Raw genomic sequence first — 12,830 nt, 5'->3', positions numbered from 1 at the left:
GAAAAGCACACAAACATAACCTCACATCCAAATATGAATATAACAGGAAGCAATAATCATTCCTTAATATATCTCAACATCAATGGTCTCAACTCCCCAATAAAAAGACATAGATTAACAAACTGGATACGCAACGAGGACCCTGCATTCTGCTGCCTACAGGAAACACACCTCAGAGACAAAGACAGACACTACCTCAGAGTGAAAGGCTGGACAACTTTCCAAGCAAATGGTCAGAAGAAGCAAGCTGGAGTAGCCATTCTAATATCAAATAAAATCAATTTTCAACTAAAATTCATCAAAAAAGATAAGGAAGGACACTTCATATTCATCAAAGGAAAAATCCACCAAGATGAACTCTCAATCCTAAATATCTATGCCCCAAATACAAGGGCACCTACATACGTAAAAGAAACCTTACTAAAGCTCAAAACACACATTGCACCTCACACAATAATAGTAGGAGATTTCAACACCCCACTCTCATCAATGGACAGATCATGGAAACAGAAAATAAACAGAGACGTAGACAGACTAAGAGATGTCATGAGCCAAATGGACTTAACAGATATTTATAGAACATTCTATCCTAAAGCAAAAGGATATACCTTCTTCTCAGCTCCTCATGGTACTTTCTCCAAAATTGACCATATAATTGGTCAAAAAACAGGCCTCAACAGGTACAGAAAGATAGAAATAATCCCATGCGTGCTATCGGACCACCACGGCCTAAAACTGGTCTTCAATAACAATAAGGGAAGAATGCCCACATATACTTGGAAATTGAACAATGCTCTACTCAATGATAACATGGTCAAGGAAGAAATAAAGAAGAAATTAAAGACTTTTTAGAATTTAATGAAAATGAAGGTACAACATACCCAAACTTATGGGACACAATGAAAGCTGTGCTAAGAGGAAAACTCATAGCTCTGAGTGCCTGCAGAAAGAAACAGGAAAGAGCATATGTCAGCAGCTTGACAGCACACCTAAAATCTCTACAGCAAAAAGAAGCAAATACACCCAGGAGGAGTAGAAGGCAGGAAATAATCAAACTCAGAGCTGAAATCAACCAAGTAGAAACAAAAAGGACCATAGAAAGAATCAACAGAACCAAAAGTTGGTTCTTTGAGAAAATCAACAAGATAGCTAAACCCTTAGCCAGACTAACGAGAGGACACAGAGATTGTATCCAAATTAACAAAATCAGAAATGAAAAGGGAGACATAATTACAGATTCAGAGGAAATTCAATAAATCATCAGATCTTACTATAAAAGCCTATATTCAACAAAACTTGAAAATCTGCAGGAAATGGACAATTTCCTAGACAGATACCAGGTGCCGAAGTTAAATCAGGAACAGATAAACCAGTTCAACAACCCCATAACTCCTAAGGAAACCAAACCAAAAAGAGCCCAGGTCCAGACGGGTTTAGTGCAGAATTCTATCAGACTTCATAGAAGACCTCGTACCAATATTATCCAAACTATTCCACAAAATTGAAACAGATGGAGCACTACCGAATTCCTTCTATGAAGCCACAATTACTCTTATACCTAAAGCACACAAAGACCCAACAAAGAAAGAGAACTTCAGACCAATTTCCCTTATGAATATCGACGCAAAAATACTCAATAAAATTCTGGCAAACCGAATCCAAGAGCACATCAAAACAATCATCCACCATGATCAAGTAGGCTTCATCCCAGGCATGCAGGGATGGTTTAATATACGGAAAACCATCAACGTGATCCATTATATAAACAAACTGAAAGAACAAAACCACATGATCATTTCATTAGATGCTGAGAAAGCATTTGACAAAATTCAACACCCCTTCATGATAAAGTCCTGGAAAGAATAGGAATTCAAGGCCCATACCTAAACATAGTAAAAGCCATATACAGCAAACCAGTAGCTAACATTAAACTAAATGGAGAGAAACTTGAAGCAATCCCACTAAAATCAGGGACTAAACAAGGCTGCCCACTCTCTCCCTACTTATTCAATATAGTTCTTGAAGTTCTAGCCAGAGCAATCAGACAACAAAAGGAGGTCAAGGGGATACAGATCGGAAAACAAGTAGTCAAAATATCACTATTTGCAGATGATATGATAGTATATTTAAGTGATCCCAAAAGTTCCACCAGAGAACTACTAAAGCTGATAAACAACTTCAGCAAAGTGGCTGGGTATAAAATTAACTCAAATAAATCAGTAGCCTTCCTCTACACAAAAGAGAAACAAGCCGAAGAAGAAATTAGGGAAACGACACCCTTCATAATAGGCCCAAATAATATAAAGTACCTCGGTGTGACTTTAACCAAGCAAGTAAAAGATTTGTACAATAAGAATTCAAGACTATGAAGAAAGAAATTGAAGAAGACCTCAGAAGATGGAAAGATCTCCCATGCTCATGGATTGGCGGGATTAATATAGTAAAAATGGCCATTTTGGGGTTGGGGATTTAGCTCAGTGGTAGAGCGCTTGCCTAGCAGGAGCAAGGCCCTAGCAAGGCCCTGGGTTCGGTCCCCAGCTCCGAAAAAAAAAAAAAAAAAGAAAAAGAAAAAAAAATGGCCATTTTACCAAAAGCGATCTACAGATTCAATGCAATCCCCATCAAAATACCAATCCAATTCTTCAAAGAGACAGAACAATTTGCAAATTCATCTGGAAAACAGAAAACCCAGGATAGCTAAACTATCCTCAACAATAAAAGGACTTCAGGGGGAATCACTATCCCTGAACTCAAGCAGTATTACAGAGCAATAGTGATAAAAACTGCATGGTATTGGTACAGAGACAGACAGATAGTCCAATGGAACAGAATTGAAGACCCAAAAATGAACCCACACACCTATGGTCACTTGATTTTTGACAAAGGAGCCAAAACCATCAAATGGAAAAAAGATAGCATTTTCAGCAAATGGTGCTGGTTCAACTGGAGGTCAACATGTAGAAGAATGCAGATCGATCCATGCTTATCACCCTGTACAAAGCTTAAGTCCAAGTGGATCAAGGACCTCCACATCAAACCAGATACACTCAAACTAATAGAAGAAAAACTAGGGAAGCATCTGGAACACATGGGCACTGGAAAAAATTTCCTGAACAAAACACCAATGGCTTATGCTCTAAGATCAAGAATCGACAAATGGGATCTCATAAAACTGCAAATCTTCTGTAAGGCAAAGGACACTGTTGTTAGGACAAAACGGCAACCAACAGATTGGGAAAAGATCTTTACCAATCCTACAACAGATAGAGGCCTTATATCCAAAATATACAAAGAACTCAAGAAGTTAGACCGCAGGGAGACAAATAACCCTATTAAAAAATGGGGTTCAGAGCTAAACAAAGAATTCACAGCTGAGGAATGCCGAATGGCTGAGAAACACCTAAAGAAATGTTCAACATCTTTAGTCATAAGGGAAATGCAAATCAAAACAACCCTGAGATTTCACCTCACACCAGTGAGAATGGCTAAGATCAAAAACTCAGGGGTTGGGGATTTAGCTCAGTGGTAGAGCGCTTGCCTAGGAAGCGCAAGGCCCTGGGTTAGGTCCCCAGCTCCAAAAAAACCAAAAAAAAAAAAAGTACATTACAACATGTTTGGGGCTGGGGATTTAGCTCAGTGGTAGAGCGCTTACCTAGGAAGCGCAAGGCCCTGGGTTCGGTCCCCAGCTCCGAAAAAAAGAACCAAACAAAACAAAACAACAACAACAACAAAAAAACACAACAACAAAAAAAAACCCTCAGGTGACAGCATATGCTGGCAAGGATGCGGAGAAAGAGGAACACTCCTCCATTGTTGGTGGGATTGCAGACTGGTACAACCACTCTGGAAATCAGTCTGGAGGTTCCTCAGAAAATTGGACATTGAACTGCCTGAGGATCCAGCTATACCTCTCTTGGGCATATACCGAAAAGATGCCCCAACATATAAAAAAGACACGTGCTCCACTATGTTCATAGCAGCCTTATTTATAATAAGGCTGGAAAGAACCCAGATGCCCTTCAACAGAGGAATGGATACAGAAAATGTGGTACATCTACACAATGGAATATTACTCAGCTATCAAAAACAATGACTTTATGAAATTCGTAGGCAAATGGTCGGAACTGGAAAATATCATCCTGAGTGAGGTAACCCAATCACAGAAAAACACACATGGTATGCACTCATTGATAAGTGGCTATTAGCCCAAATGCTTGAATTACCCTAGATGCACAGAACACATGAAACTCAAGACGGATGATCAAAATGTGAATGCTTCACTCCTTCTTTAAAAGGGGAACAAGAATACCCTTGGCAGGAAATAGAGAGGCAAAGATTAAAACAGACACAGAAGGAACACCCATTCAGAGCCTGCCCCACACGTGGCCCATGCATATACAGCCATCCAATTAGACAAGATGGATGAAGCAAAGAAGTGCAGGCCGACAGGAGCCGGATGTTGATCTCTCGCGAGAGACACAGCCAGAATACAGCAAACACAGAGGCGTATGCCAGCAGCAAACCACTGAATTGAGAATAGGACCCCCATTGAAGGAATCAGAGAAAGAACTGGAAGAGCTTGAAGGGGCTCGAGACCCCATATGTACAACAATGCCAAGCAACCAGAGCTTCCAGGGACTAAGCCACTACCTAAAGACTATACATGGACTGACCCTGGACTCTGATCTCATAGGTAGCAATGAATATCCTAGTAAGAGCACCAGTGGAAGGGGAAGCCCTGGGTCCTGCTAGGACTGAACCCCCAGTGAACTAGACTGTTGGGGGGAGGGCGGCAAGGGGGGAGGATGAGGAGGGGAACACCCATAAAGAAGGGTAGAGGGGAGGGGGATGTTTGCCTGGAAACCGGGAAAGGGAATAACACTCGAAATGTATATAAGAAATACTCACGTTAATAAAAAAAAAAAAAGAAAAAAAAAGAAAAAAAATTTAAGCATCCGGTCCCTTATCAGTACCTTTCCCTTCACCCCTTAAAAGATTTATCTGATCAGTCCTTTTGATCTGATCATGTTTGATATACTCTCAAGACACTCCTTGGGAATTACAGTGTGACTGGGAAGAGTTCTTTCTTGAACACTTAAGCTTCTCCTACCCTGCACTGAATTACTGTCTTGGTATGTGTTTTGTAAAAATGAACTTCATGTTTCCCAGGCCTGTGGCTGTGAGGCTTGGCCAGGAAAGTCTAGCCCTGGCAGCTGGCAGGTTGCATCTGGCTACCTGTGCTGGAGCCTTTGCAGAGCCACAGCCAGTCTGGAGAAGCACTGCTCTCCTGGCTCTCGGAGCGTACAGTGCTGGAGGCAGCCCTGTCCAGAGTCTCTCCTACTCTGTACGTGGTGGTCCAGCCTTGGGGTGGAAGGAGAGAAGCTGGCCAGGTGAGCCCTAAGGAGGTGAGCTGAGCAGCCAGAAGAGATCCTGCAGCCAGGAACCAGGGGCATCCCATGCCCAGGTGAGAGTTGCCCTGTGCCTATAGCTCTATAGATTATAGATCACAGCATTATGTTAAACGTCAGTTTACCAACTTGCCAAACACATGCCTCTGTTAGAAGGAAGTGTTGAGAGCTGCAGATTAAGACCTGTTGCTGAGATAAATGATGCCTCAAGAATACCCTGGTAAGAGGATAACGGGTAACTCCAAAGGTAGAATGTGGGTGTGCTGTGCTAACATGGACAGATCATCCAAGTAGGGGGCACCAGTCAGTTTTTTTTTTGTTGTTGTTTTTTTGTTTTTTGTTTTTTGTTTTTTTTGTTTTTTTTGTTTTTTTTTTTTTTGAGCTGGGGACCGAACCCAGGGCCTTGCGCTTGCTAGGCAAGCGCTCTACCACTGAGCTAAATCCCCAACCCCACCAGTCAGTTTTTAAATCGGGAGATCCCATAAAGAGCTTTGTCTATATGGTTAACATTTTCTTTGTTTGCAGTCTTAGAGTTCTGTGAGATTCCCTTTGACTGCTCAGGAGCAAAATCTTTTTTCTTCTTTCTGAACATACTCACCCTAAAGTCTTGGGCTTATCTGTTTCAACTTGATTTCCATGTGGGAGATTGAAAGCTTCTGAATGGAGAACATAGCACTTTGACATCAAGAGCTTTAACATGTAGCAGACGCTGCTGTACAATGAAGTGAGCATGGAGCTTCATATGTAGCTAATTGGAGTAATCTTAACATTGACTTTGTTGTAAGTGGTAGGCGGAGGGTAAGGGTAGGGGAAGAGAAGAGAGAAACAGCCTATCATCACCTTCTGGCCTCAGTTAACTTGTACAAAAGGACAATAACTGGACCCTCTCCCACCCACTTCACATGATAAAGTCAGGCAATCCGTGTAGTCACATAAGTTTTGAGAGACAGATTTATATTAGAATGAAGACTATCATAGCTGAATGCCAGTGCACGTGTGTAATGTTTAGGTCTTGTTCTAGTAATGTTTTAACTTTTCTATGATGTTAAATAGACAATTGGCTCTTGAGAAGTCAGGGACCACATTTCCAGCTATATTGTTTGTCTATATCATAAGTGTAATTTAATTTACCCTTGAGTTTTACACAACTTGTTTAATTGGGTGTCTTGGCATCCTACACACCTCCCTAATGGATTGTTTGATCAGGGTTTCCACCGTCGGAGGTTTGTTGATGATTATCCAGGAGTGCTCATCAGCTCAGGCTGTTCCCCATTGTGTTCTTGCCAGGGAAGAGCATATTGTGAATTCTAATACCTGCCTCTTGATATATGCATCCACTGAACATTTGACTGGACTAGCAGTCACTGAAAAGGAAATTCTGATTCCAGTAATTGACTTTAAATTTATAAACAGAATTACCTATATAATGCCCTAAAGTTAATTGGTAGTTTGGAATTTAGAATGTGACTATGTCTCAGTCAGTACAGTTTGTCATAGTATACTATGAATAAACATGTTGAATTATGCTGATCACTTTTGAGTAATTGCAGAATTCACTTCTCCCATCTGTGTAGAATTCAGTAGGAAAGAAACCCTATATAAGGAAATAACTGACATTGACCACTGCAGACTTAAATTTTTCAAGGGCCTACTGTCAATATAGGTTCTTATATGCTCTAACCTCCCTTCTAGACCACCACCCACCAGAGGTAGTGGAAAAGAAAGATTATTAGGATATTATTAGGATTATTAGGAGAAAAGTAGACCTGTTTAGAAATAGTTCTTAGGAGCAAATCTATACCAGCAGTCCAGCTCAGTAGTGTCAGGATAGCAAACAGGAATCAGCAGCAAGGGGACAACCCAGCAGAAAGAGCCAGGCCTGAGCAGAGTCAGCACTGGTCAGCAGGAGTGACCAGGACTTGCAGGGGCTCCATAAGGAATTGTCTGCCGAACTTCTCTCAAGGAAGTAATGATCAGCAAAGATGAAGACAAGACTCCAAGAAGCAAAGCTAGCTATGTAAGCCCCCATCACTGTCCATTAGATCCTATTTATACTCCTCCAAATACATGTGTCCTTGCACCAGTCTTGCCCCACCATGTGAGTATGTATCAGCTGACATAGCTCTGCCAATTGGCCTGAGTCCTCAGAAGTGGCAAGAAGCCACCAGAACCTCACAAGAAGTTCTTTGGCGAGTTTCTCTCTATGAAGTCACGACAAACAGCTCATCAATGCAATGTAAGCTGAACCAATTCATACATGTCATTTCATGTGCTTGCTTTAGCAAAACATTCTTTCATCTGTGTTTGCGCGCGCTTCAGGGAAATTTTCCTTTACTTGTCTGCCTTAGCAAAATATCCTCTTATCTGTGTCCACTTCAGGAAAACACTCCATGTGTCTATCCCAGCAAAGCATCTGACCCATAGGTCTCCACTTCAGATCACTACTAATTATGTCATCCTGTGAATGTTAATTTTTTTATTATATTTTATTCTGTCTCTGTGTGCACATGCCTTCTAAGTCTCTAAGTTTTTGTGTTTTCCTTTTGTCAAGCCAGAAAAAGTGAAAGAGCAGGACAGGTTAGTGGAGGTGGGCATAAGATTGCTGACTTTGACAGGGGAAGAGCAAATGTATCTTGTCACAGTCTTGAGAACTCAACCATACCTATGTGTCCAGGAAGTTGAGACTCAACTGGAAGTCTTGGCAATAATGATTAAATGAAAACACCATTGAATAATGATGTTCTCTAGGATAATCATTACGTTTCTATACTAAATTAAGTCAGGACAAAGATACACAAGTACATACATTGGAGGGAGGGAGAGGGAGGGAGGGAAGGAGAGAGAGAGAGAGAGAGAGAGAGAGAGAGAGAGAGAGAGAGAGAGAGACTGAGGAGGGAGAGAGGAGAGGCTGATTGTACACACAGTAGTAATAGAGGCTAAAAGTAGACAATTGGGTATCTTCCTAATGCCCCCTAGGTTTTAGACTGGATCTCTCACTGAACAGAGAGCTCACTGAGTAACTAGAGTGACTGACCAATGAGCTTCAGGGATTCACCTGTCCCCTTCCACTCCTGGCACTCGGGTTGCCAAAGTAGGCCACCACCCCTGGGTTTTTATGTAGTACTAGGATCCAAACTTGCATTCTCACACTTCAGTGTCAGGCACTTTGATCAACTGTCTCTATCCCAGGACAGAGACTTCTTAATTTGCTTCAGATACTAAGGAGTTTGTAGATTGTTAAAAGGATCTTAAAGAAGGACCTCTTCTCTCCTGCTTTCTTTTGCCTGAATATGCTTTAAGAGTTGAAGGTGGCCAGGGAGTGGCGGTGCATCCCTTCATCCTCGCACTTGAGAGCCAGAGGCAGGCAGATCTCTTGAGGTTGAGGCTAGCCTGGTCAACAGAGTGAGTTTCAAAACAGCTAGGACTGCAGAGAGAAACCCTGTCTCAAAACAACAACAAACAAAAGGGTTGGAAAGTGACCATAAAAGAACAGAAAACAGGGCTGGCAAGGCGGCTCAGTGGGTAAGGGCTTGCTGCCACGCCTGATTCTGAATTTTATTCCTGGACCCCATATAGTAGGAGAGAGAGAACTGACTCACACAAGCTGTCTTAGGACTTCCATACATCAAGAACAAACATTAAAAATGATACAGGGAATCAATTCTATGTGCTAGGACTATAGTGTAGTGGCAGAGCTCCTGGCCTAGCATGTGTGCAGTACGGGGTTTATAATCAATAAAGACCTTCGCTCAATAGGAAGCCTCAAGCTCTGTCATAACTCAAGACTTAGCAGGCCTTGAAACCTCCTTTTCCATCTTACTGAAATTTCCCCCTCACTTCTAGGCATACCTTAAAGTCTTGCCTAGGCATTTTGAGAAAAGATGACATAATTTAAGTGAAAATTGCCATTGATTTGCTTATCCCTAGGAAAGGAGGTTAGGGAGGAGAGATTCCTTCTGGATATGCACATGATAGCAGCTGTGATTACGTACACAGATTTGCCTAAGATCCAGCAGGCAAAACACCAGCATAGGTGGGGGAGGGGCTGTCAAGCCTCACCTATTACCAAGGAGGTTATTAGCAGTTGAGAGTTGATGGGTGAAGAAGAATCTTTCTTCCTTTGGGGAGATTGTGACTGGTGGGTTGCCTAATATGTGAACCCACACCTATGTACATGGGGAACATTAATTGAACTTAATGACATTTTTAAAAAAACAATAAGCTTATGTTGAAGCTTATGTTGAAGGGAATCTGTGGGAAATGTGATCTTATTTTTATGTGTGTGAGTGTGTGTGTGAAATTTTCTACTTTTTAAAAAAATTCACACATGAAATATATCACTTCACTGGACCTTGTGTCAGGTGTGCTGTAAGATGTTCCAAATTCTTTCCTGTGTAAAAACCAATGAATTAAAAGTAAAGTGTTCTGTGAGCATCTTCAGGACCCTACCAAAGCCATTTTACCCAAACCCATCTAGGAACAAGAACTGAAGCTATATTTCTAATGACATTTTGATGGTGTCATTTGATGTTACAGTTTAAGAAATGTCCCCTGCTGGGAGATGTGTTGAAACCCTTTGTTCTCAAGTTGTGGAAATGTTTTGGGGGAGTTGTGGAGCCTTTGATATAGAAAGCTTGGCTGGAAGACATATGATATTCTGAGGATTACAGCCTAACTCCACTTCCAACCTGAGCTGTTTTTTGAACTGCCAAAATATAAAGAGCCACCAGCTACCATGCTTTCCCGTACCCCTGAAACTGTGAGGCAGAATGAATCCTTGCGCTTGTTTCTGTCAGGTATTTGTTCAAAATGGAAAAAAAAAACAAAAACAAACAAATTTGCTATTGCTGTAGTTTTGGTAGTGGAGGAAACCAGAGTTCTCCTCCTCCATCATTGTTGTCGTCATCGTCATCGTGGTGGTGGTGGTGTGGACTGATCTCAGGGTTTTGCATATGTCATGCAAGTACCATGTCACTGAGATACATACTCATCCCCTTTCTTAGCAAAAGACTTGTAGACCAAATCATGGGACATTGGCTGGAAAAGTTTTATCTGCAGTGGATTCAACTAGGGAGTTAGGACTCTCTGAGATGGAGCTTTTTTTAATTGTTCAACTTTACTATTCATGTATTGCTTCCTTCTAACATTTCCTTAGCCATGGGTTATTCCATTTTTATGCATGCCTACTTAACTACTGGCCTAAATTACACGTATGTGCATTGTTTTTCTCTTTCCTTGAATTTTGCTTTAGTTACCTATTAGCATATAATTACTTGTAATCTGGGTGACATAAAACATTTATTTACTTAATCTTTGTGTAAGTTAGAAATATGGACAAGACTTAACTACTTCCTGAGTTTTAGGTCTTTCGAGGCTAGATATCAGCTACAGTATAATCAAAGCATGTCCAGCAAGGGTGTGCCTGCAGACCCTCTCAGATGGTGGTCATTCTATCAGATCGTAGGAGCTATTGACCACAGTCTGCCTGGTGTTCCTTGCCTTGTGAACCTCCCACAGAGTAGCTTGTAATATAGCAATTGATGTCATCAAAGCAGAGGACAAGAGTGGGAAAAAGACATTAGAGTCCTTTAATTGGATCCAGACATGATCCATCACTTTGCCCCATTCTCTGTTAAATGTGAACCCATAGTTTCAAATGTAGTAGAGAGAAAGATTTCTAAAGAGGGAACAAGGCAGAATGACTGATACATTTTAGAAGTTTCCCATGGTATTCTATTCCTTAACCTTTGAGTGTAATGCTATCATACTTTAAACATCTAACTTGAGTCTAACAGTTGTCTTATGGAAATATCTAGATGTTTAATCACAACTTATTGCTTGTATTATACTTGATAAGGAAGTCTTAGTGTCTTGCTTATAATGGGGAAGAGTGGAAAAATAAAAGTACTAATTAAGCTTTCAGAATTACCTCAGTGGACAAGGTACCAAGAGAAAAACATCTTAAAACATCATTGAAATATGGTTATTATGCCAAGCTGTTAATCATATCTTTGAAATTTTTGTTTTTCTTGGCCGTCAGACGTTATGAAGTGTTGATTTATCTGCATATTCTGTCTTCTGCCCAGTTCAAGCTTGTCGATGGAAGTACTAATTGCTTTTGCAATCTTTGTCTGTTTACTATCCCTCTTAATTATCACTCCATGTTAATGAGGTAATGCTGTGAATCTCTCCAAGCAAAGGATCGTCTGCCTGCACAGTTTCAAACTTTTGGCTGTGTCTTATGAAAACGTCCAATTACTAACAGATTGCTTTAGTAACATGGGAGTGATTATTATCAAGACCTAGCAAAACTTAATTCAGTTACTGATTCCTCACTTTATTTTTCTTTGAGAAATCCAAATTTTAATAGGTGTAGTTTAGAGTAATGTGTTTTTTATAAAATATATTTTATTATAAAATATATTATTTTATTATAAGAATAGAATAGTTATAAACTATAAACAAACTACTAGTAAGATGAAATGAAGTTTACCTTTTGTTTTTGGTCAGCTTTGAAACACTGGTCTTTGTCATGTTTTATTCTTTTGTGAGCTGGAATGATTTTCCTTCATCTATGTTAACTGGTGTTAAAAAGTTTCTCCTCAGAATATTTTTCACATTTAAAGATTATATGTGGAACAAATAGCTAGCAGACTATCCCTATTTAAGTGTATTTGGTGCAGAATAGTGGTGCACAGTCCCAGTGGATACATAACAAAACAGTCCTATGCCTAAGGCTCAGGGAATGTTGATGCGGGAGGCAGGATTTTAAGAGCCAGGAGATCAGGGAGTTGGTTGTTAGATTGTGATTCCTAGAAATGTCATACATTATACCCAAAAAGTCTCACCACCATGACTGCCTAAGCATGAACTAAACAAGGACAGTGTCAATTGACACTTCACAGTGAACAGGGAAAGCTGATGAGGCTTCAACCCTACACATAGAACTACAGGCAACTAAGGAATGCTGGGGGGAAGATCGCTCTAGGGAAGAGCGCAACAATGTGTTATCTAATACCAAATGGTCAGCCCCCTGAGTAGGCTGTAGTTAGGAATGTGTATGTACGTATGTATGTACGTATGTATGTATGTATGTATGTATGTATGTATATATATACACACACAAACAATGAAAAGATGTCATGAATTAGAAAGAGCAAGGAGGGGGTATATGGAAGGATTGGAGGAAATAAAGGGAGAAAGGGGGGATTTTTATAATTGTCATATCTCAGAACTTAAAAATGAATGATTATGTGGTGTGTGCCTATAATCTTTGCTTTCTAGAAACTGTAAGGGGCAGGAGAGGTAGTTCAGTGGTTGAGAACACTTGCTCTCAGAGGTCTTTCAGAGGACCTCTATTTGGATTTCAGAACACATTTGAAGGCTCATAACTGTTAACTCCAGTTCCATGGCTTCCAGTGC

The 12,830-nt window shown here is 40.5% G+C and overlaps 1 protein-coding gene across 1 annotated transcript in view; it reads left to right on the top strand.

The window, feature by feature from the left end:
* The first annotated feature begins 5,192 nt into the window (after window positions 1-5,192).
* The window catches only part of Il31ra (interleukin 31 receptor A), a 96,514-nt gene continuing 88,876 nt past the window's right edge, over window positions 5,193-12,830 (top strand). The window contains exon 1 of the mRNA XM_087634308.1: window positions 5,193-5,464. The gene's annotated coding sequence lies outside the window, so the exon portion shown is untranslated. The remainder of the gene's footprint in view (window positions 5,465-12,830) is intronic.

The sequence above is a fragment of the Rattus norvegicus genome, chromosome 2 (genome assembly GCF_021556685.1).
Source record: "Rattus norvegicus strain SHRSP/BbbUtx chromosome 2, alternate assembly SHRSP_T2T, whole genome shotgun sequence".
Taxonomy (NCBI): Eukaryota; Metazoa; Chordata; class Mammalia; order Rodentia; family Muridae; genus Rattus; species Rattus norvegicus.
Note: the sequence above shows the minus strand (reverse complement) of the source record. Positions and strands in the feature narration are given on the sequence as shown.